Genomic DNA, 24,296 nt, shown 5'->3' with positions numbered 1-24,296 from the left:
GACATGGAAAACACGAGACTCATACCCATATGAAAACAACTTCCTCAAGACCTATCTGAGTTACCACAAGACCAGTTTACATGCTGAAGCATTCAAATACATAACAAGTGGCCCTGCAAAAGGAGAAACAAAGAAGGTAACACTGCAGTATCTACCATGTGATTGGTACGCCACTGAAGTTCCGGGTAAACAAGGATGCTGGGAGAGGCCGCTACTGACGATAACAGGAAAGGTGTATCTGGACAACAGCTGGGAGATAGGAGTAATTGGCAGCAACATGGTAACAAAAGAAACTATCTCAACCATCGAGACACACAATCATCGATGTTGGACGACGTGGATCAAGTATGTACCAATGCTCACGTGGGTAGAAGAAGATGAAGACCCCATAACAATACTACCATTGACTGCGCCCAAAGTATGCTACCAGCATAAAGGAGAGGTGGACGTAGGATATAACACCAATTGTGCAAGCGTGATGGAGTTACCTGAGGGGGGAGCGGGAACAGCAGTAATAATGGACCATTATTGGGCCTGTGGAGAAAAGGCATATCATACACTGCCTCCCCTGTGGAATGGTGTGTGCACAATGGTACACGTCAATGTACCATCACTAGTGGTACCTAAGAAGCATGTCAATGTGGCGAAATTTCCTAAAATGGATGAAGGGGATAAGAGAAGAAAGAGATCTGCACCACTTCAGAAGGAGCAAGAGAACAAGACCAACAGCGAGGATACTGTCCTAAATAGGAGAAAACGACAAGGAGAGCCACTGACAGGAAATTACCTGTGGGGAAGGTCGGAAACGGAACTAACGTCAATACCGCCAGAACACAGACTATTCAGCAGAGCAGCAATGTTTTTCTCCTCAATAATACATCCGGGACTGCAGGCATACGCAAACGCAAAATGGCTCCAAATAACCAGATGGGAACTAATGATGACCATCAATTCAACAGTAAATGGGTTCAACGCAATTAAAGAGGAGCTGCGAGCTGTAAGGATGGTAGCACTCCAGAACAGATATGTATTGGACCTTCTCACAGCAATGGAAGGAGGAGTTTGTGCAAAGATAGGACAATCTTGCTGCACGTTCATACCTGCCAACGATGCTGACAATGGTACACTGACAGAAGCAGTATCACAATTGGCCCAGATGCACTCCAAAATGATGGATGAAAGTAACGGTGTAGACAAGGATAAGAGCTGGTTTTCACTATTATGGTCATGGATGCCATCTTGGCTGTCAGACGGACTGAAAATAATAGTGGGGTGTACTATTTTGGCTGGAGCTACTCTGATCATAATTAGATTTTGGAAGGCCCGGAAGGCACGCACGACTGACGAGTTGCTGGAAATGGTGGGAATGCACCCCTTGATGCCAGCAGATGATGGCCAGCATACAGGGGTGATAATACAAGAGAGGGAGAAGTTGCGCACCCAAATCATCACCAACCATCTAGACCCACCATCAGTGAAGATCGAGAACCCAAGGAACCCCAGGAGCTACATAGGAAGATGGGTATACTGTACTCCTGGAGGAACATGTGAATATGTGTATTGGTCATTTGAAGATCATGTAAACCATTATGGACATCTCGGAGGGATAACTAAGATATGGAGGGTAAGAGGAGATAACGAGAAGGATATGTTTGTGGTCGACAAGTCGACCAGAGGGGGGACTGAAGTGGGAGAATGGAAGACCAGGCTCCCGTCCTTCACCTCTCGCGCTTGGCCTAGAGGATCACGGCCCAGACACCCGCCGCGAGAAGAGTTTGTCCATTTACCAGACGACCAGGTACCCTGGTACAGGAACATACGGATGTGTCCATCTGCCTGCCCAACAGCCCGCACTGGCCATGCCGACACCTGCGGTTCGGATCAGCTAGACTAAAATCCACACGTCGTTAGAGATGCCATGACGACCTAGACAACGGGAAGCACTTCTGTACAAATATACACACTGAACATTTCCACACCAATCTACACGAAGAACATACTCCGTGCTCTGACGTAGGCGACAGGCATATTCACGGACGTGCATCTTTATTATTTTTACATAGGCTTTCAGAATGCAGAAACGCAAGATGCATCATGAGCTCATTTATAACGCTTGCTCACGCTTCTCTTGAAACCCATTACCACCATAGAGGTATAATGGAAACACGATACTGGTCATGGAAATATATGCTATTATAACCTAAAAGCACCTATGCACCAAACGGACTAATTATGCACCAGGCCCAAGTAGGCCTCAACCAAGAGCTCCTGTGGACATTAACAAAGCACGAGTCAGGTTGCTGATCCTGCAGAAAGAACCCAGTGGAGCAACCAGCCAAGGTTGTAATGTTGCAAACTCACATTCCAAGAACAAATCATCAAAGGCACGATGTTGCAACCTCGCACTCCGCGCACCAACGTTAAAGTCACGCCGAAAAATTAAACCAGACGCGCAGTAGAAAAAGCAATATTAATTGTGCAGAATTCTGCCTCTTTCACGGTCCCTCCCCACGTGACCAAGCCGAACCTGACGAGATGCCAAAGCCCAGGAGAAAAAAGGCGTCTGGGTCCCTCGCTACGAGACACAGGCCAATACACTTGAAAGGCTCAATGGACATCTGCTACAGTGGGAGCGGTCAGTCTTCCACCTATGAATAAATCCTCACATTGTCTGCACGTACCCATATTGAAACGTTGTTGCAATCACAGGTACACCGAGAGCTGGGAACAACGGTGATCCCAGGCTGGGAAGCTCACGGGTGCACCAATCAGAACATGGGGCTCTTATCTCAGACGTCAGTAACATTAGCCAATCCTCAGGAGTCTTCATGTAACAATTCTTATGTATCTAATTGTAGGGACAACCCAGATATACCACCTGACTACACCTTGTCCACTAATATCATTCTCTATATGTGTACTATACTAACCCTACCACTCGAGCAACCAATTAAGAGTGGCGATAGGTTTTTTGTTAACTTTTTGAAGTGACGCAAGTAGCGCGTCATAATGCAGTAAAAAGGGCCTGCGAGCCCCACGATTGTGTGTGTGTCAGGACGAACGCGTACGCTCCTTGACCCATCCCTGCCGTTTTGTATAAATAAACAGCAGAGTCACCTTGCTCCTTGTGTGTGTCTCATACTCTATCTCATCTGGGATATACGGGAGGAGTTGGGGCCTCCCTGCCCGGAGGTCTGCGGACGGCCCGGCCGACCCCGGCAGAATTTCCCCCCGACACTGTCATGATATGATATGATATGGCATTTATAACACGCCTGTGCACAAATGTTTCAAGGCGCGACGAGGCAAGGGAGGGGAACAGAGTGAAGACAGACAACGATCTTACTAGGCCATGTGACATTGAGATTGCGCAAGTGCAGGGGAGGGGGAAAGGGGGAAAAGTGCGAGGGGGAAGGGGATAGTGCAGTGCATAGGATAACATTAATTAAATGAATAAATACAATAGAAATGCAGCCATCTGCTGGCAGGTGAAAAGATAAGTGCCGACATAAGGTGTTGGGGGCTGTAGGGATACAGAAACAACCCCAGAATGCAGGAGTTCCCAGGGGAACAGTGCAGGTGTGCAACTGGCGGGGAGGGGACCACTGATTTAGAGTGGATTTATGGATTTATGATCCAGAAACTACACCAAACAAATGGTAATTCAGGTATAGAAGCATCAGTGCAGTCATGCAAATACTTGAGTTAGGTCAAATCATAGGGGGACTCTGGAATGAGAAACAACTTGAGCTTTGTGGATGGAGTGGGCTGTCAGGTAAATTTAGATCTTGTGCTGGGGACCAAACCAGCACACAGACATCTAAACACCACAGTAAGATTAGATAAACTACCCCTTAGAAGAAATTTGATGAATGAATGGCAGTACCAATCTCAGCAATGCCCATATGTGACGTGGTACCAAAAAGATCAAATACACTTTATCTTGGTTTGTCCATATTACAAAGACTTGAAGAGAAGATGGATGGCACCAGCAGTAAGGGCAGTGGGCCATAGAAGTTATAGGGAGGTGTTTGCCTTCCTTACAAACTTAGAAAGTAGGCAACACTTGTACAGGTCAACAAACTTTGTCACCATAGTCGTGCTACACAAAAGCCTTTTGGAGAAGCAACGTTTAGAAGATATTGAATAACACCCTTAGGTTTGCAGATGAAATATTATGGGGATAATTCATAGAATCCAGCGCACAAGTGGCGCACGCGACTGGCGCACAGTGTGCGCGTGCGACAGTCTGCGCCAGCCGCGTGCGCTAAAATCTATTTCTGCGCACAGCGTATTCATGGATTTTAACATCCAAAACCAGCCATGGTGCAGAGTGGCGCATCGACCCTGCAGCAGCGCCAGTTATGCCCCCAACCCCTCCCTGTGCGCCATGCACAGCGCACAAATCCCGTACATGGCACACAGGCCCCCAACCACGAAAACGCCTGTAAAACTCCCCGAGCACCCCTCCGAATACATGTACACCCCGGCGCGGGGAGTTTCACACGCGATTGGCACTCTGCGAGCGGGGTACGTGTATTACTGGGGTTCATGGGAAGTTTCACACGCGATTGGCCCTGTGCGAGCGGGGTACGTGTGTAACTGGGGTTCGCGGGAAGTTTCACACGCGATTGGCCCTGTGCGAGCGGGCTACGTGTATTACTGGGGTTCGTGGGAAGTTTCACACGCGATTGTCCCTGTGCGAGCGGGGTACGTGTATTTCGGGGGTGCGCGTGAAGTTTCACACGCGATTTCACTGTCAGAGCGGGGTACGTGTATCCAGTGTGGTGCGCGGGGAGTCCTACACATGAATTGGCAGTGTGGGTCCTCCCAGGTGTCCCCTCTACCCCCTCCACGGCCCCTTCAGGCAGCCCACACCACAGGGGACTACCCTGCACCCCTGGTCATGTCCCGCAGGCAGCCGATCCACCATGGGCATGCCCCCCAGCCAAGCCACATGTCACATTGCAATAGGATCACCAACTCATGTCCCCCAGCACCCCCACCCCCTAGCAGTGAGGGGCACCTGCCAGCAGGCCCCCACTCATGTCCCCCTGCACCCCCATACCCCAGCAGTGAGGGGCACCTGCCAGCAGGCCCCCACTCATCTCCCCTTGCACCCCCAACCCCCAGCAGTGCAGGGCACCTGGCAGCAGGCCCCCACTCATGTCCCCTTGCAGCACCACCCCCAGCACCTGACCTGGCACAGGATGACTCCAGGCTGACTTCCAGGTCAGCAAGTATACGCCACGTGTGGCGGTGCAAGTTGGTGTCACCAGGCCACGTGGATCTGGGACAGCTATGTCATCTGCTGCCCCAAGTGGGCAGGGTGGGGAGGCTGCAGGGGCAGCTGCAGCTCGATCCACCCCAGCTCTGAGTCTCCCAGCCGGGGCAGTGTCGGTCCTGGTCCACGAAAACGATGATGCCCCTGCCAACATCACCCTGCAGCCAATGCCTGCACCAAGATCATTGTGCATTCGCACACTCCTAGTACCCAGTCCACCGGCGCTTCTGCCCCTACTGACCAGAGCGGCGTAAGCCACTCAGGATCCACACCACCTTTGAAAAAGAGGAAGAAGGGTGCTCTGGCACTATAGGCTGAGACCCCAGACACAGCTACACACTCCGGCACGTCAAGGAAGCCTAGCATTAATGACGCCGAACTTGATGCACTTGTGGCCTATGTGTCGGCACATAGCCGCGAAATGGTGGTGACTGCAGGGTGCAAGACCACACCTGGTCAATGTAAGGCACACTGGCAGACCATCGCGGACATCATTAGTGCCCTTGGATTTGTGAGGCGCACAGCTGATGATTGCTACAAGCAGTGGAATGACCTGAAACACAGAGCAAAGAACAAGCTGCCCTCAAATCATGCTTCTACTCTGGTGACTGGCGGTGGGTCTCCACAAGAGGACAACCAACTCACTGAACATGAGTCTGTTGCTGGAACCTTTGTCACAGAGGAACAAATCCAAGGCGTGGGAGACCTACCAGATTACGGCGCATTGTCCGGTGAGTGCCCATGCATGTGTGTGTAATCCATGTGTTTGTGGTGTGGGTGACGGGTTCTGATTGAGTACCAGGTGAGGGTGTGTGCACCTGAGTGGTATGGGTCACCCATGTGCTTCCTCCAAAACGTTCACTGGCCTTGGATTTGGGTATGACAGTGGGCCTCATTAGGACCCAGGCGGTAATGGGGTTTACAGCGGCGTAAACAGTGCCGACCCTTACTGCCTGATTCCGAGGTCCCTTAGCTTTTAGCAGGTGTTAAAATCCATGGCGCTAAGGGACCTTGTTGTTAATTACGCCACCGTAATTTACGGTGGCGTATTTAACGCCTTCCCCACTCCCATTATGCCCTATGGGGCAAAAATGGGAATGGGGAAGGGTAAATGGGTCAATGGGGACTTACCGCCCCACTCACCTTGGAATGGGGCGGTAAATCCGCCAACCACCATGGCGGTAAAGGTAGTTTACGCCATGGTGGTAAAGGTACGACCCAGGCGGTAACTTACCGCCTGGGTCGTAATGAGGCCCAGTATCCCTTCTGCCCACAGTAGCCATTTAGCGCTACATTACTGTGGTTGCCCTGGCATCTTGCAACAACATTGTTCAGAATTTTTCAGTGTTCATTCAGGCTGATTGTTTCAATTCTCCCTCTTTTGCAACACATTTTTCAGCCCTATTGTCACAAATGTGACATGCTTCTGTCATTGATTACACCCCACATTGGCCCACATTTGTTACCTTGTTATGTGAATGATTAGACCATTCAGGCTGATTGAGTATTGGCCTGCTCACATTGATTTTTGGTGCCCGTTTGTATGTGGTACATGATAGTTGTTTCCTGTCAAGTTTAAGTGACCAACCATTGATGTGTACATCTGCCTGAAATCACTGTATATTTGTACACTGGATGTGTTGCAGTGAGTGGCATATACGTATTTTGTCACACTATGTAGCATTTTTCATCTCATCATGTCCATCTCACATGGATGGCTGACAGTACTCATTCACTGACATATGGCTGCACTTGTCAAATGTACCATGGCTATGCTACATGCCATCTGTGTGCTGGCATGTGTCATGTATACATATTGGACATGCCACTCACAGGCTGATGTGTGATGCCAGTGCTACCCAGCATGCAGCAAATGTGTTGCTTTTCCATCTTGGTGTCATCAGTTTCTGCTTTTTGCCTCCCCTTCCAACTCAGTGACAGTGCATGCATGCCAGGGTTATAGTCATGTGGGACATGTGTAAATCATGTACTGGATCTCTGGCTTGTCAGGCCCATGAGTGTGCTATGGTGCTAATGCCCGTTTCCATTTTTTGTCTTTCAGGTTTTTGCAGGTGATGACGCACTTGATGCTGTTGAGGTTGAGGAGATGGTGCAGACCCAGGAGGAATCTCAGGCACGACCGGGCACCAGTGGGGGACGTGGTGTGGTAATGGGTGAAAACCCAATCTTACTGCAGACCATACTGTCCAGGGGTGTCTTGGGTGCACCTCACCAGACCTCGATTCAGATGCTGAATCGGATGATGAGACTTATGTACTGTCGCAGGTGAGTGTTTCTGGCAGGGATACTGTTCTGTCCAACCCACCTGCACCAGGGGTAGAACCTTCTATGGGGATGTCAGTGTTGGTAAGTCTGCCTTTGGCGGTTACGAATGCAGGGTCACACTCCACAACATCTGATCCTGTTCCTGGGCCAGCAGATCAGAGGGGGAATGCAGTCCTGCAGCCTCAGGCAGTGCCAGCACAGCAAGGTGCAGATCGCCTTGCCCCGAACAGGTGTGGTGCGCGCCAACGCAATGCCGTACGCCACCAGGCAATACTGTATGGGAAAACTCCATGTACGGTATGGCAATACAACAGGCAGCATCAGTTGAAATGATGGCTCAGGCAATGGAGAGGGTGGCCCCTTCCATTATCCCCCCTGAAAGGCAGATGGAGCAACAACAGCAGGCAACACTCTCCATTTGCCAATCACACAGGGAAGACATGTTGGTGTCCAACAGGGACCGACAGGCGGCACTGGAGGCTCTGTGGGAAGCCATTTCTATAGAGTCACAGGGCCACAGGGAAGCCCTGAGGGTAGAACTCCATAACCTCAGGGAGACTCTTGTTGAACTTGAGGCTTCCACAAATTTGAGGACAGAACAGCAGTTGGAGCGGCTCACACGTTCGCTCTCAACTGAGCTGCAGGCAACTCGGGAGGAGATCCAGGCATCACGAGAGGCCATGCGTGCAGAAATGCAGGCAACCCGTCAGGTGCTGCATGGGGATCTCCGTACTATCATCCTCCAGAACGAGACCTTCCACACCTGCATGCTTGCTGCCATGGAGGACCATACCAGGGCTTTGCGTGGGCTGCCTCCCATAGCACCACCACCTCCTGATGCAGCAGCAGAGGGTGATGAGAGCGACAGCAGCACTTCTTCCACAGTAGCATAGCCATGCAGGACATGAGCCCATGGAGGTTTTTTTTTTTTGCAACATCCTCACAGGTGGGTGTTGGTGTGTACCTGTCCTCGGACCTCTTGGGTGGCCCCCCCCCCATCGCCCAAATGGCCATTTTTGATTTTTCTTCTTTTTTTTTTTTTTACAGTGCGTTGCCTTGTGTGGCTCTCGTGGGCATCCACTGTGTATTCCGGCTGGGCACATGCAAGCTTGTCCTGTCTTTGGGATAGATGCTTGGGTTCCTGACATACACACCCCTCCTGCTTCCCGTTTCCATGGGCTTGCAAAGGGTGTGACCAAGTGACAGTGATTTACACAGTGACATTGGGCTCCCATGAGCTGTGTGGGCAGTCTGTAGTCATAACTGTGTGGACATCCCTAGTAGGGTTTGTTTTTGTATTGAACACTGCATGGTGTATTGATATGTGCTTGTGCATCAACGTCTTCCTCCTTATCTGCAGGTACCTTCTTCATGTCTTCACAAGGCCGTCTCCTTTGCAGATGCAGTTCATGTTGTATGCAGTACACTGACACATTTGCCTGACAGCAACACTCTGGAGTTGGAAGGGGTCGATGTGCTGGCTTATTGAGGTTGTATGACTTACATTACTTTGAGTTTGTACTGTCATATGTTGGCAATGTTTCATGCTGTGTTGCTGTATTGTGTTGCTGGTAAGTATTTGGTCATGTCTGCAGTTTGTTATTGATTACTGGGAGCATATTGTCTGTGGCATGTTTCCATTTGGGACAGTGCACTTTGTAACACTTGTGTCATGTGTTGTGCATTCCTTTGTTTGCTTTCACATTGCAGGACATGTCATGGTGTGTTGGGTGGCGGAGATGGGGAGGGTATGGGTGACATGGCGCTATTTTAATGTTGTATTTTTGCAAGGGGGTAGTCATTCATGCAGCATAAATGTGTGTCTTTTCGTGACACAGCATTGGTTGTCTTTCAGTAGGTAGGGATGCACACAATATAACACTTCCAGGTGACCAATCTCAGGCTGGTATGGTTGCGACTGTCCCTTATGTCATCATCATTGATTGTCAGCTGGTATGTGCCAGAGCTGTGTGCACTCCAGAGGGGTGTGATTTAAGGTGAAGTAATTAGCCACCAGCTGCGAACGGGCTGCCTCACTACGTGCCCTTTCCCCTCCGATGCGCAGCGGCCCTGTTTGTGGTTGGGGATGTGGGGGCACCACCATGTCCACCGGCAGGCCCCAGCGTGTTGCAACGTTGTGCAGGACACATGCTGCCACTATGATCCTGCACACTACTGGGGGCGCGTATAGCAGCTGCCCACCACAGCGGTCAAGGTAGCGAAAGCGTGACTTGAGCACTCCGAATATGCGCTCCACTATGCCCCGGGTTGCAATATGGGCTGTGTTGTATCTTACCTCGGGTGGTGTGGTGGGGTGGGGTTCCGAATTGGCGTCGTCATGTGGGTGCTCAGAGGGTAGGCATAGAGCGACAAGAGAGCCCCAAAGCAAAGTTTCACCTGGGCCCAAACTAAATGAGAACCTGTTAGCAAAAATCCCAGAAATTGTCACACAAATCTTTCTGAAACTAGGCGAGGAGCAGAACAGTCTTTAGACAAAGGGGTCTCGGATTAACTTCCTGGAACACCAGAGGGCTGAGTTTCCTGAGGAAAAAGCAGCTACAAAATAATCTTTTACAACAGAATGACATCATGCTGTTTCAGGAAACATGGCTGGTTAACCCCATTGAAATAGAAGGCTTCACAATACAAAATCTTAAGGCCGCACAAAAACTGAAAGGGAGACCAGCAGGAGGCCTCTTAATAGCAACCAAAAATTCTACTGTCAAAGAAATCGTTCCACTATGCAACAACATGGTGGGCATACAAGCCTGCAAAGCAGAGATAGGACCGAAGGATTCTCGGCTTACCCTAATCCTGGTTAATGTATACTGGAACCCTGCTAGGTCAAAACTCCAAGACTTCATAGAATCCCTACACCTCCTACTGTCAACGGCTAAGAGCAAATATGAGGGAGCACAGATCATCATTGCAAACCACCTGAATACTGACTGCATTAATTCAGGGAATGTGAGGTTTGGCCAAACTAAACAAAGTACTATACGGAAAGGGAAGCAATGGTGGGATTTTTTCCAGTCATGGGACCTGGACATGATGAATGAAAAAAGTAGGTCTGTGGAAGTGTCTGGACCAACCTGGCGTCAAGGGGCTCTGCAATCAACCTTAGACTACATCTTCATTTCATCATCTCTTACCCTACTTTGTCCCAGTCTTACTCTGGATTGGGAAGGGGGGGAGTGACCACGCCAGGCTGGAACTCCTCTTCCCCGAAATTCAGAGAGCCCACATGTCACACAGGAATTGGAGGGTTACAAAGGTAGACTGAAAGTGGTTAAATACAGAAATGGGGGAAATAAGCTAAACAAACTTCTGGAGGCAGTTCCTCCTGTTATATGGGCAAATGAAATGCAGCCAGAAAAAATTGGGAAATTTGTGTGGTCCACCTGCCAGCCAAGTGAAGGAAAGACTGCAGGGAAGCAGATGCACCTTCATAATTTCGATGAGGAAACATTCAACAAGAAGAAAATACTGCGCCAAACATTACGCCATATAAGACAAAATAAAACAGAAGACCAGCCCAGCCGTATACAAAAGCTCAAAAAGGCTAAACAAACGTATTGGAATTGGTCAAAGAACCACAAGCATCAAAAACGTCAAGAAGACGGGGAGAGAATGCTTTTCCTCCTCAATGCAAATAATTGCAGGAACTTTTGGGCGGCATTAAACCAACTGGAAACCGGCCAAAATAGCTCACTCTGCAATTTAGTCCCCAAGCACAAGTGGGTGGAATATTTGTCCAAAAACTTTGAAGCAACTGAACTCAGAGATCATCCTCACCCAAACGTAACCTGGTCGCTGACATTCTCTGAGGAAGAAACTGAGGACCTTATTACATCCTCCTCTGTCTCTAAGGCAGCAGGTCCGAATGGCCTCACTTATCAGGTGCTCAAAAACCGACCAAAGTTGTGGGAAAAATTACTCTTCCATTTATTTCAAGAAATTCTAAAGAATAAAGTCTTCCCACCATCATGGAAGAGCGCTCTTATTATCCCATTTTTTAAGGGGGGGCGACAGGCAAAACCCAGCGTGTTATCGACCCATCGCCCTTTTGGACATAGACAGCAAAATCTTTATGAGACTAATACTGAGAGAACTTACTTTATGGGTAGACTCTAGACACATCCTTCCCCCTCAGCAGACAGGTTTCAGGAAAGGCCTTTCTACCAGTCTTAATGGACTAATCCTGAACCTGTTGAGCGAAAGCTCAAATGAGAAAGAAGGTTCTACACTATAAGGGGCGTGGGTCGATTTATCAAAAGCGTTCGACCTTGTAGACAGATCCCTCCTCTGGCAGAAATTAAATAATTGGGGGATTCCGGCACCCCTTCTTGCAATACTTATAGAACTCCCCAAGAACATTACCATCAGAGTGAGATTGGATGAACCAGGCAATTTATCTGAAACAATCAAAGTCCTGAAGGGAGTACGACAAGGTTGCTTGGGTGCACCATTCTTCTTTAATTTGTTTCTTTCAGACATTGGAGACTTCCTAGCATCTGCATCATTAATCTGCCCGAGTATTAATGGAAGAAAACTCCATTGGTTAGCCTACGCAGATGACTTGGTGCTACTGGATGGCTCAGCGATAGGGTTACAACAAGTCCTATCCAAACTTAATGAGTATGCCACCCTGAACGGTCTCATAATTAATCCATCTAAATCTAAGGTCCTCATCTTTAAACATGCAAAAAAAAGGGTGACCTCAAGAAACTGGGTTTTGGACAGCAAAGCAATCCCACGGGTGGACGAGTTAACATACCTGGGATATGAAATTCTTGCCCACCCTACCTTAAACAAGGTGATACACTCCATTCTGGGGAAGAAATCAAAAATGATTGCACAAATGAAAAATCTGAATGGAAAATTCTGCAAATTTTCTATAATTCCGCTCAAGAAGTTCTACATAGGCAAAGTTGTCCCGGTCCTTCTCTACGGCCTTGAGACAAAGCCTTTTTTGTGGAACTATGATTGGAGCAAAGTTGAGGGCTCTTTGTGGAAATCTTCTCTTCATCTTCCATCGTGCACTCATCTCGCTAGTCTGAGATTTGAGTTGGGTCTGACCTCTCTGAATTGCCGCGCAGAGTGGAAGCTACTGTCCCTCTATCGTAACATACAGCTAATGTATCCACCCTTTTCTTTGACGTAAATCAACATCTAAAAAAGTCAAAATCAAAAAAGCTCCTCGGTTTGGAAGAAAAGATTGCCTGCATTTTACATAGGCTGGAATTAACAACAGAAACTCTCACACAAAATCCTAAGAAAGTCAAAAAACATTAGAAACGGAGGACTGGATTAAAACGATCGAGGTAATCAGAAGGCTTAACCCCCCAAACCTATTCCTGACAGCGGACAGAAAGCTCGGCACCATCCCGCGCTACCTGGAAAAATTCCCGGACCAAAGAATCAGAAACAATTTCCTCAGACTCAGACTGAATATAGCCCACACCGGTGAAATACTGGACCAAAGAAACCAGGGTGAGAAGGCAGTAAGCTTTTGCAAGATCTGTGCCTCTCCGAATTTACAATCCCTCAAACACCTGCTGCTGGAGTGCGAAGGCACATGGGCGATCAGGGTATCATCACTGGGGAGATTTGTAACTAGAGAGGAGAGCCTAGTTCAGGACGCATTTTGGGATAGACTGATCTCTGGCCAAGAAGTCATGCTAACTGCTTAGATAGTAAACATTTTGGAGAAGCTTACTATCTTAAGGAACTATCAACAGACTAGTCATGTTCTTGAACTCTCCAGTCAAGGGGATCAGTCTGTCTAGTCAAATCCCTGGTTTCTGAGCCTGTACTTTGCCTTGTTATTTTATTTTGTCACTTTACTCCTTCGCTTCCTGTATTCTTAAACACGCAGGAAACAACTGCTTTTTGTATGAAATTGGAACTTTTAATATTCTTTCTTTGTAAAGGTTTTCTCATAAACCAAAAACTAATAAAAAAAAAAAAATAAAAAAAAAAGGTAGGCACTGTCCCCTGGGGAGGTGATGATGGGTATCATTAGTGGGGTTGTGACATTACTCAGTATCTGACATGCATGCATGTTCAGGGGCAGTTATACTCACCAATCAGCCATGTATCGCCATGCCGCCCAGCTTCTAGGTCCCGGTTTAGGTTTGACATTCTGTAGATGAAACTGTCATGGGTGGACCCTGGATAGTTGGCATACCTGCACGTTGATGGAATGCCAGTGCTTGCGGTTTCTGTAGATGTGCTCAGTTGCCCTGGGAGGACGTAGAGCCACATGGGTGCAGTCAATGGCACCTAGCACTTTGGGGAAGTGTGCCACCCCGCAAAAATCCTAGACGCCAGCCTGTCTTTCTGCAAGTGTTCTAGGCAGGTTTATGTGCCTGCGGACTGATGGGCGTGCAGTCATGATGGCTAACACCTGGTGCAGGCAGCGTGACTGCGTGGCCTGTGACCCCCCCCCTCTATGGCACTTGTCTGCTGAAATGAACCAGTGGCCAAGAAGTGCAGTACATTGAGCACATTTTCCAAACGGCTCAGTGCTTGGGAGCACAAGTTGGGTGATGTGAGATCATCCTCCCACTCACTCACCAGGTCGAGTATTATGTGAGGTGGAAACCTATACTTCCCATACACCTGGTCATCAGGCATCCCAAAAAGGCTGGTTCTGGGTGTAAAAATTATGTAGTTCGTAAGAGTTCAAATGTCTGACTTTCACTCTTGTCCGATTCCTTGCAGGTTTCAGCTTGACCCTAGCGAAGAGTTCCTCGTGGCAACCGGTAATATTCAGATAAGGATTTGTATTATCCAACACAGTTCGATAAAATAATGTCAGTATGTAACCTGTTGCTTTCTCCCTTATTCAGGCACTGAGAGAAAGTATGAAGTCTCGGGGAATAATGCCTCCGGCGGTAAAATCAGGTAGGTCTATTGTGGTGAGGAGGTTTCCCCTTGTTTGTCTCTTCGTTTCACCTTGCTGTCCTTTTGTTTCCCCTTAGGGGCCAGGGTTCGGCGAGGATGCAGTGGAAGCTGCGCCGACCCCTGAAGAGGAATAGTACCCCCGGTGGTAAAATCAGGTAAGTCTATGGGGGGTAACTAATATTGCCTCTGTTTATTCCCTTGGCTCACCTTGCTGTTCTTGTCTTCCCCTTAGGTGCCGGAGTGCGGCGGGAACATGCAGAAGGATGCGGTGGAATGTGAAGATACTGCAAAGGCCGGTGAGTTCAGCGTGGCGCTGCAGCAGGCGAGGCGACGCACATAAAATAACTTATTTCTTCCAGCTCGGAGGCGCGGTGGATCGGGAATTCAGGTAAGGATCAAAGGTATTGCTCTTGTTCTAACCTTTTCTCCTTCTTTCTCCCTTTTTCTAGGAGCTGCAGACTCGAGGCGGGCGTGGCAGAAGACTGGATGCAGACTTGCAGGCACGGTGAACGTTACGCTGCTGGATGCAGAATAACGCGAAGCGTGTGCTGCTCTTCGGGCGTGGTTTAAATAGCCTCCAAAGTAGTCCCAGGTAAGTATTCCTCCCCAGCCCCACCTGAGTAAAAAATAGTCCCTAGGTAAAGTAGTCCCTTCCAAGCCTCTTTTGGCTTGGAGCTCTTGCAGCATGGTCCATAGATGCCAGGACTGCACCCAAATAGCCCCTAGCAGGGGTTGTTGGACTTGCTTGGAATAACTTGATGCCTGCTTCCGGGGTTGCTGGACTTGGTCTGGGTCCCCGGGGGTAGGCATCATGACAGCCTCCTCCTCCTCCTGCGGTATCCCACGACCACTGCTGCAAGGAACGGTATATTCATTTTAGCGTCTGAGCTTGTTTGCGCGTACTTTTATGCTGCGCAGGTCCATATACGCCTGCTTCCTGCTGGCGTACGTGTTTCAGGATTAGCGCGTCTTTTTTGGTGCACGCCTTAGCCCCGTTCGATTCCATGAATGCGTGATGTAGACTTGCGTGTGGGCGTTCCGCGCATTTGCCTCCTGTACTTCCCCTGTGATGCCCACATTTTCACGCGTTGTTCCACATTCCGCGTGTTACGCCCCGTGTTACACCTACTTTTGTTGTGTGCGCTGCGCTATGTGCGCTTTCGCTGTGCGCGTAGCACATGCTGTTTGAAGACGTGTGTGCCAGCATGTGCCATGCAGGATTTTAGCGCACATCCAAGGATTTACCCGCGCACAGACTTCCATGAATCGCTGTGCGTGGGTTTTGCTGCTATTTTCACACTTGCGCTGCGATTCGCACCCTTTCGCACACTTGCACGGAAATTTTCAGCGCACATTAATTCCATGAATCGGCCTGCATATGTATTGATCCTCCTTGTGGTTTAATACTGATTGGCATTTTAGATTGAATAGGATTCATTGTTTTGAATATGGTGCTGCAAATATGTGGCTTGAATTTATTTCTTAAGGTCTTAATATCGATTATGAATTGTTGTTTGGTTATTGGATTGTATATTTTCTTTGATTTCAATTGAAATGAAAAAGAATCTTCTTCTCCGCGATACACTGGTATTCCTAAACGGTTTTCACTTGTCCCACATTTCAGTTACATGCGCTTAGCTATTGAAGTCCAGGCTTTCCTTTGGGTGGAAAGTGGGATTATCAGAGGTGCAGTCCTTCCCTGTGTGAAGGGTATGTATAGCCTGAGTTAACAATATGGTCTTTGGCACCTTACAGCTAAGATGAACATGCCCCACACTAGCTAATTGGTAAATGGATGCTTTCTAGACCAGCAAATATGTGTTGTTAATCATTATGTAACCATATGTAGATATATTGGGCATTGAATTGACTTGCGTATGCATAGGGTTTTAGAATTTTGCGGCTCTTTAATGATCTGCAGACTGTTGTTTTTTGTTATCTCATCCATCAAAATGCATGCACAGCTTGTGTTGAGGGTATGTGGCAATCCAAGTTATGCTACCTGCATCTCTGACCAGCTGACTTTAGTGGAAGATTATATGTTATCACACAACATTGGTTTCAGTGCTTGCAAGATAGAACTAATCCCTTGCCTGGGACTCCCTTTAACCAATTCCCCATAAGTCCATATGGCAGCTAAATAGTCCCTGGCCTTAGGCATGCCACCGACCCCTGCTAAACATGTGAAGAACGTAGCCATTTTATTTCAGTTAATGGTCCCCTTAACTCAAAAGATTAACTCATTCACAAGGAATTCATATTGGTACTCAACCTCCTGAATATAATTGCTTCAAAGTGGACCTGATCCAAGCACTGGATCAGTGCAAATTATAATACTGCAATGGCCTCTGCCAGGACTGCCTACAGAATTGCACCAAACAAGTGCAGTTAGCCCAGACCTTTGGCCTAGACAATCAGGACTAGATCCTTCCTGCAGTGAAGCCTTTAACTGGCATCCAGTCAACAAGCTGATACAGCAAAAAATCTACATACAACTCAATACCTCTCTGGACTTAAATTGACAAACCTTCAGTGCCATTATAATTTTATGGAAATAAATAAATGTTTATGGCATGGTTCTTATATTCACAATGTCCTATGCTCTGGAACAATCTAGCCATTAATGTAAAAAACAGCAATACTTTCAAAGATGTAAGGACTTCGGAAACAATAATTACTATAAGTCGTTTAAAAACCACAGACCTCAAACACTCGTTTTGACTTGATGAATCAAGGGCACTGCTGTCAACCGATCCAGGTAATCTTTTTTAACTCGAGTCAGAAAAGTGGTCTCTACACTACTGTGAACTACTTGCTCCCTCACTCTCTTTCCATCTCTATCCCCATTAAACCTATCCTGCAGTACCCCGTCCACCACTCTCAATCAACTCACGTGATTGTACACATATTGGTAAATAAATAAATAGAATGCTGTAAAAGATTGGGACAGTTTACATATATTTCTTCCATTTAATATAGCTTAAAGCCCACAAAATTGATAAAACAAGATGAATAGTGTTTCATCCGGATCACACGCTTTGTACAATGATACATTTATGGAACATCATCTGTCAGTTTTTAACGATTATTCTGCTCTACAATTAAAGAGTCCAGAAGCAGAGAATTCACCCCGGTTTTCATTTGCTTTTCTCCCGCACTAGCTGTGGTTGAAATGAATCACACTTAATGATGGTTGCTCTAGTTAAGTTTAGTCGTCATTTTCAATGTTGTTTCTAGTGCAGATTTGTTTGCATTGGCTGTTCTAAAGTGGAAGTTGAAGGTGACAACATTTTCTCTAGTTGCCTCTTAAGCAAGAACATGGACTGTGTGTTTCTTCTTTGTTCATGTGTAATTGTGTTGATGAAGCAAGGAGAAGACTCTCAAACTACACCCTGCACAGTTGCTGACCTTCTCTGCTGTATCTTTCGCCCGTAAACCAGTCATGTACTTGGCATCACCGCCTGCCAGTTGCTATTCGCTAGCTTTCTTGTACACTTGCATGCTCCAATATTGACAGCCCCAATAATTTTGATTGATTTGGCAGTTTCAAAGAGAACATTTCTACTATTACAATACTGCAAACACCTTTTTTGCTGTTACCTTCAATTTTCAAAATTTGCCTCATACTCTTTAAAACAATATACAACAGGGTATGTTCCTAAGAGCCAATGTCTATAAAACATTGGCTTCAAAAGGGGCTGCCGGAGAGATTTTAGCTTTCTGCAACAATTTATAGGTCCTAACTCTGCACCCACATATCTAACGCGTGCAATAGTGCAAAGATGGCGGTCTAAATAGTAGTTTGATTTGATCTACATGCAGAGGTATGATGTACATGTTCTCTTAAGGCCTTTCTGAGTTTTTGGGTAATAATGGTGGCCGCCTGATTTTAGTTCCAGAATTGACCACTGCATCGGATGCTGCTGCAGACAAGTGATGTTCAATTAACTGCTTGCTATTATGGAGGGCAAGTGAGGTCATCATCTTTTTTTTCGTCTATTTTCTCCACAACTTGCAGGATGCTTCCGTTGTACTTGGTGGAAGCCAGGGAAGAGTCCGTTCTCGGGAGACACCCATATGACCCACATTATTTATTTATTTTTTTTGTATTTAATTGTTTTACAATTTTTACAAAATCTGTCTGTCCTGACAAGTTTCCTTTGGTTTGCTTATTTGTTTTAATTTGTCCTCCAGTAATCTTCTGTTGTATGCTCTTTCTTCTTAAGGATCAACGCTTTCCTATTTATTCTCGTTTATCTTTTCCTCCAACTTCAAGCTTTCCAGGAATTTTGCTGTTGCTACAGTCAAGGTTGTGGAGTCCCAGGGCATTAATTTGTTCCACCAATCTTCTTCACTTGCGGTCAGATGCTTTGATCTATGTAAACGAAGGTAAGTTTTCCTAAGTTTGTCCGTTCCTGGGCAGTGGAGAAGCAGATGTCGTAAAGTTTCAATCTCCAAAGTCTTGCAGTAGCGACAGTTGTTGTTCTTTGACTGCTTTCTGAGAAAAAGGATCTCATTTGTCTTCAATATGTTTAGACGTGGTCTTAGAAAGATCGTTCACAGTCGCTTGTCTGGGAACTTTGTTTAATAGTTTCTTACTTCGTCTATCTTTTGTGTGTTAACTGTGTGATGAGTCACAGCTGTATATTCTTCCGCTTTTTCCAGCGTCTCGGTCAAGTCTTGTGTTTTGAATTTTTTCTTTACTTTTCCAGGAATGCGTTCTATGTCCCATTCAGAACATCCCATTTTTTCTCCTTCTTCTCGTAGGCTGTTATACCAAGTTGTCGTCATTAGGTTTTTCTCGCTCTTCATTTCTTTAAAAATAATGTCCAAGATTTTCGGTCGAGGGTGTCTTAAGATTTTTCCTAAGAACAGTAGGCTGTTTCTCTCAACTACTGATTTTAGTGATTGCAGACTCAGTTCACGTCGGATGGTTGTTATGAGAATGGAGTTAGGCAGTCGTAAAACCCTATGCCATAATGTACCTTCCAATTTGGCCCACAATGTCTTCGGAAGATGCGGCATAGCCTCTGCCCCATAGGTCAAAGCTGGAATTACTTTTGCTTTGTAGAATTTTATTATTGGTAGAATTGAAAATTTGCCGTATTTTCTTTCCAGAGACAGTGCTTGTGCTGCTAGTGTTTTTGCTTTGGAGAAAAGATGCTCTTGCATCATAATTTCAAATTTGCTGCTAGATAGTTTCACCCCTAAGTATGTAAAACTTTTTACTGTGTCCAGTTTTTCTGAGTTCGCAAACCACTGACGTCTTTTGCTTGGCTTTGATGATTTTTCCAAGATCATAATTTTGGTTTTTGAGGTGTTCAGTTCAAGATCGTTTTTCTTTAGGTAGGTAGTGAGACTATCTAGTTGTCTCTGGAGTCCGATGGCCATTTGGTCCAGCAGTAGAATGTCGTCCGCCTAGAGCAGACGTGTCACTTTCGACTCTCCTATCTGGGGAGGAAATGAGCGGTTATCGTTTTCTGCATCTACTATATCTGCCATATATGCCTTGTACAACGCCGGGGCTAGGATGCAGCCTTGTTTGACCCCTCCGGCTGTCTTTATACTTTTTGACAGCAAGCCAGCTGCATTTTGCCAGCCTCTGATTGAAGTGTCATTATACAGGGCCTTCACAGGTTCAAGGAGAAATGGTGGACATTTTTGTTTTTCCAATTTTCTCCATAATTCACTTCTGTTTACTCGGTCGAAAGCTTGGACCAAATCGATCATGGCAATGAATATTGTTGGTTGACCCTCGAGAACTTTGGATTTTAAAATGCTTATCATCATGATATTTACAGAGGTACCTAGGTGCTTTTCGAACCCAGATTGTAGCGGATCTGCGGTTTTTGCCTCCTTCTGCCATGTTTGAAGTTCGTCCAACACCAAAGTGCTGAAGAGTTTACCGAGCACATCCAATAATGCGATCGGCCTGTAGTTTTTCGGATCGTCCCTCAGGCCCTTCTTATAAATTGGGACGATGTTTGCTGTTTTCCACGTGTCTGGAATGGATCTTGAGGTCCTACATCTTCGAAATATTTCCGTTATTAACGGTGCCCAGGTTTCTGCGTCCTGTTTAAAGTGGGCGTTGGACATTCCATCTGGGCCTGGGGCACGGGAGTTGTTTAGCTTCTTTATCTTTTCCAGAATGGCCTGCTCAGAGCATACGATCCATTTGGATGTGTCTCGTTTATCAATGTTGTTTTCTGTTGGTGTTGGTTCTTTGAATAATTCAGTGAAATGTTCCGCCCATTTCTCTTCTGAAACACTGTTGATGATTGTCGTATCTGTGACTGATAGTTTGTTCTTTATTATCGTCCAGAAATCTTTTTGGACTTTGCTCTCAACATAATCTCTGCGTCATCTTGATACAGTTCCCATCGGATTGATTGTAGCCATGCTTTATACCCTTTTTTCTGTATGATTGCCACCTCGAGATTTTTTTGAGTTGGGTTTGTTTGTGCCCGCCGTCTAACTTTTTGTAAATTGGATTTCTTCACCCTCAAATCTTCGTTGTATTTGTGGAGGTGAGTTTTTCCCTGTCTCCTTGTGTTTCTTAGACGAAGATACAGTATAAGAAGAGGGCGGTAATCCAATTTTTCTATTTGGTCATTCAGATTGATTTATCTGTTGTAAATTGCTGTAATAGAAATTAAGGCATCGGTTGTCATTTTCAGCCGATTCCCTTGTAGGAACAAGTTACTTACCTGTAACTGTTGTTCTCCAGCATGGGTCTGGCATGGATTCACATGCTCATGAATATTCCCCGTCGTCAGGCTGGGAATCCTCGGTAAAGAAAAAACCAGTATCAGTTTCGTTTCTGATCTGTCTTTCGTAGTAATAACCAATCACTGGTCTCTGCGTCATACTGACCACAGCCAATGACTGCCCTCTACCTAAGCACCGCCTCTGGCAGCCATCTTCAGATTTGGAAGCACGTGAAGTGGCAGTATGACCAAGTGAAGAGCCGCAGAGGGGTAGGCGGGAGGGTTCGCATGTGAATCCATGCCAGACCCATGCTGGAGAACAACAGTTACAGGTAAGTAACTTGTTCCTTCTCCAGCATGGGGTCTGGCATGGATTCACATGCTCATGAATAAAGAATACATAGCAGTACACACATGCACAACCACGGGAGGTGGCAAAGGCTCAACATTAAGCATCACATCAACTCAACATTAAGCATCTTACCTCCTCACCAGGCTCACCTCAGGCGAACAGGTTGCGCAGCACTGCTTGGCCGACCCTGGACTCCTCCCTGGAATCCCGGTCGACGCAGTAGAATTTCGTGAAGGTGTGCGTCGACCTCCACGTAGCAGCCCTGCATATGTCCAGCAGGGGCACACCAGATAGGAACGCCGTGGTAGCTGCGATCGCTCTGGTGGAATGGGCTCTCGGACGGCCAGGCAGCGGTCGGTTTGCCAACCGGTGACAGTACATGATACAGCCGGAGAGCCATCTGGAGATGGAAGCCTTCGAGAGAGCCTTCCCCTGATTGACAGGTCCAAAGTTCACAAAGAGTTGTGACGTCTTCCGAAAACCTTTCGTGCGGTCCACGTAGAACTTCAGCGCTCTAGCTACATCCAGCGAGTGCAAAGTCCTCTCAGCCGGCGACGAAGGCGACGGGAAGAACACAGGTAACACCAAGGGTTCGTTGAGATGAAAGTCCGACGGTACCTTGGGCATGAAGGAGGGGTGCGTCCTGAGCACTACCCTCGTGTCGTGGAAAGTCAAGTACGGGGCCTTGCAGGAAAGGGCCTGGATCTCTCCCACTCGTCGTGCGGAGGTGATGGCCACGAGAAAAGCTGTTTTCCACGATAGAAACTTCAACGGGGCCGAGTGCAGAGGCTCGAACGGAGGTCCCATGAGTTTGGTCAGCACCACGTTGAGCTCCCACGCCGGGGCCGGAGCCTTCACCGGCGGGAACGATCTGAACAGTCCCTTCATGAACTCTTTCACCAGACGATGAGACCACAAGGACGTCCGGCCCGTGGTTCTGGTGTATCGGGAGATCGCAGCAAGATGAATCTTGATGGACGCGTGTGCCAGACCAGCTTTGGCCAGCGTCAGCAGGTACGGCAGCACTTGGGGAGCCGTAATCCGTAGAGGGTTAATCTTCTGTGCGTGGCACCAGACAGAGAACCTCTTCCATTTGTGTCCGTAGCATTTAAGAGTCGAGGACGCCCTGGCCTTTGCAAGAACCTCTCTGCAATCGGCCGGTATGTCGTATCCTCCAAACTCTAGCGCTGCAGGAGCCAGGCCTGCAAGTTCAGCGACTTCGGGTCGTGGTGGAGGATGGCGCCTCCTTCCCTGGAGAGTAGATCCGCGTCCGCCGGCAGCTTGATTGGCGGGGACGCCGACAAGTCCAGAAGGTCCGGGAACCATATCTGCCTCGGCCACGCAGGTGCGACGAGGATCATCCTGCACCGTGACCTCTTGAGCTGGTTGACGAGCCGGATTAGCAGAGGCAAGGGAGGGAACGCGTAGAGGAACAGGCCCTCCCAGGGGAACGAGAAAGCATCGCCCATGCTCCTCGTCTGGGGAAACCTGCTGGCGAACCTCCGGCACTTGGTGTTCGTCGCCGTCGCGAACAGGTCGATCTGGGGTGTGCCCCACCGTCGGAAGAGGCGATCCACCAGATCCTGCCGTAGTTCCCACTCGTGGCACGAGCGCAGCTCCCTGCTGAGTGAGTCGGCGATGGTGTTTTTTATTCCTGCCAGATGAAACGGCACCAGAAGAATCCCTTGGGCGACGGCCCAATGCCACAGGTCCTGCGCCTCCTTGGACAGCGCTGGGGACCTGGTTCCGCCCTGTTTCCTGATGTAAAACATGGTGGTGGTGTTGTCGGTGAAGATCCTCACCACCTTGCCCTTGAGGGACGGAAGGAAGGACCTGAGGGCCCAAAACACTGCACGGAGCTCCAGGACGTTGATATGCAGGGACTTCTCCGTCGGGAGCCAGAGTCCCCTTGCGTGCAGATTTTCGGTGTGCGCTCCCCACCCTTCTAGGGAGGCATCCGTGGTCACAGTCACCTGGTGGGCTGGGGTCTGGAAGTCCATGCCCGCCGTCAGATGCGCGCGGGTGCCCCACCACCGTATCGCTCGTCGGAAACTCTCGTCGAGCTTGATCCTTTCCTCGAAGCTGCCCGTCGTCTGGATCCAGCGCGCATCCAGGAACTCTTGCAACGGGCGCATCCGGAGCCTGCACATGGGAATGAGGTAGATGCAGGAAGACATCATCCCGAGGAGGGACTTGATGGACCTCACCTTGGCCGCGTCGGCCACCAACATCCGTTGCACCTTGCCCAAGATGGTCCTGGTCCTCTCCTCCGACGGGGAGGCCAGAAGGGACACTGTGTCGAGCCTCGCTCCCAGAAACAGTGCGACTTGCGCGGGCACCAGGTGGGATTTGGCGTAGTTCACGGAGAATCCCAGGTCCGTGAGGAGTTGGACGGTCCTTGCCGTGTGGACCACGGCGAGCTCCCTCGTCTTGGCGCGGATGAGCCAGTCGTCCAGGTAGGGGTAGACGTGAATCCCCTCGCGGCGCAGCTGCGCCGCCACCGGTGCGAGGCACTTGGTGAAAACCCTGGGTGCCGACCGCAGTCCGAAGGGAAGGGCTTTGAACTGGTAATGACGCCCTTGGACCACGAATCTGAGGAATTTTCGGTGCCCCTTTAGGATGGGAATGTGGAAGTAGGCATCCTCCAAATCCAACGACGATAGGAAGTCTCCTTCCTCCAGCTGACCCAGGACGTGCTGGAGGGTGACCATCCGGAACTTCTGCGCCTTGATGAACTTGTTCAGGCGTCGCAGGTCCA

Source organism: Ambystoma mexicanum, chromosome 1p, assembly GCF_040938575.1.
Source record: "Ambystoma mexicanum isolate Mex_15411 chromosome 1p, UKY_AmexF1_1, whole genome shotgun sequence".
Lineage (NCBI taxonomy): Eukaryota > Metazoa > Chordata > Amphibia > Caudata > Ambystomatidae > Ambystoma > Ambystoma mexicanum.
Note: the sequence above shows the minus strand (reverse complement) of the source record.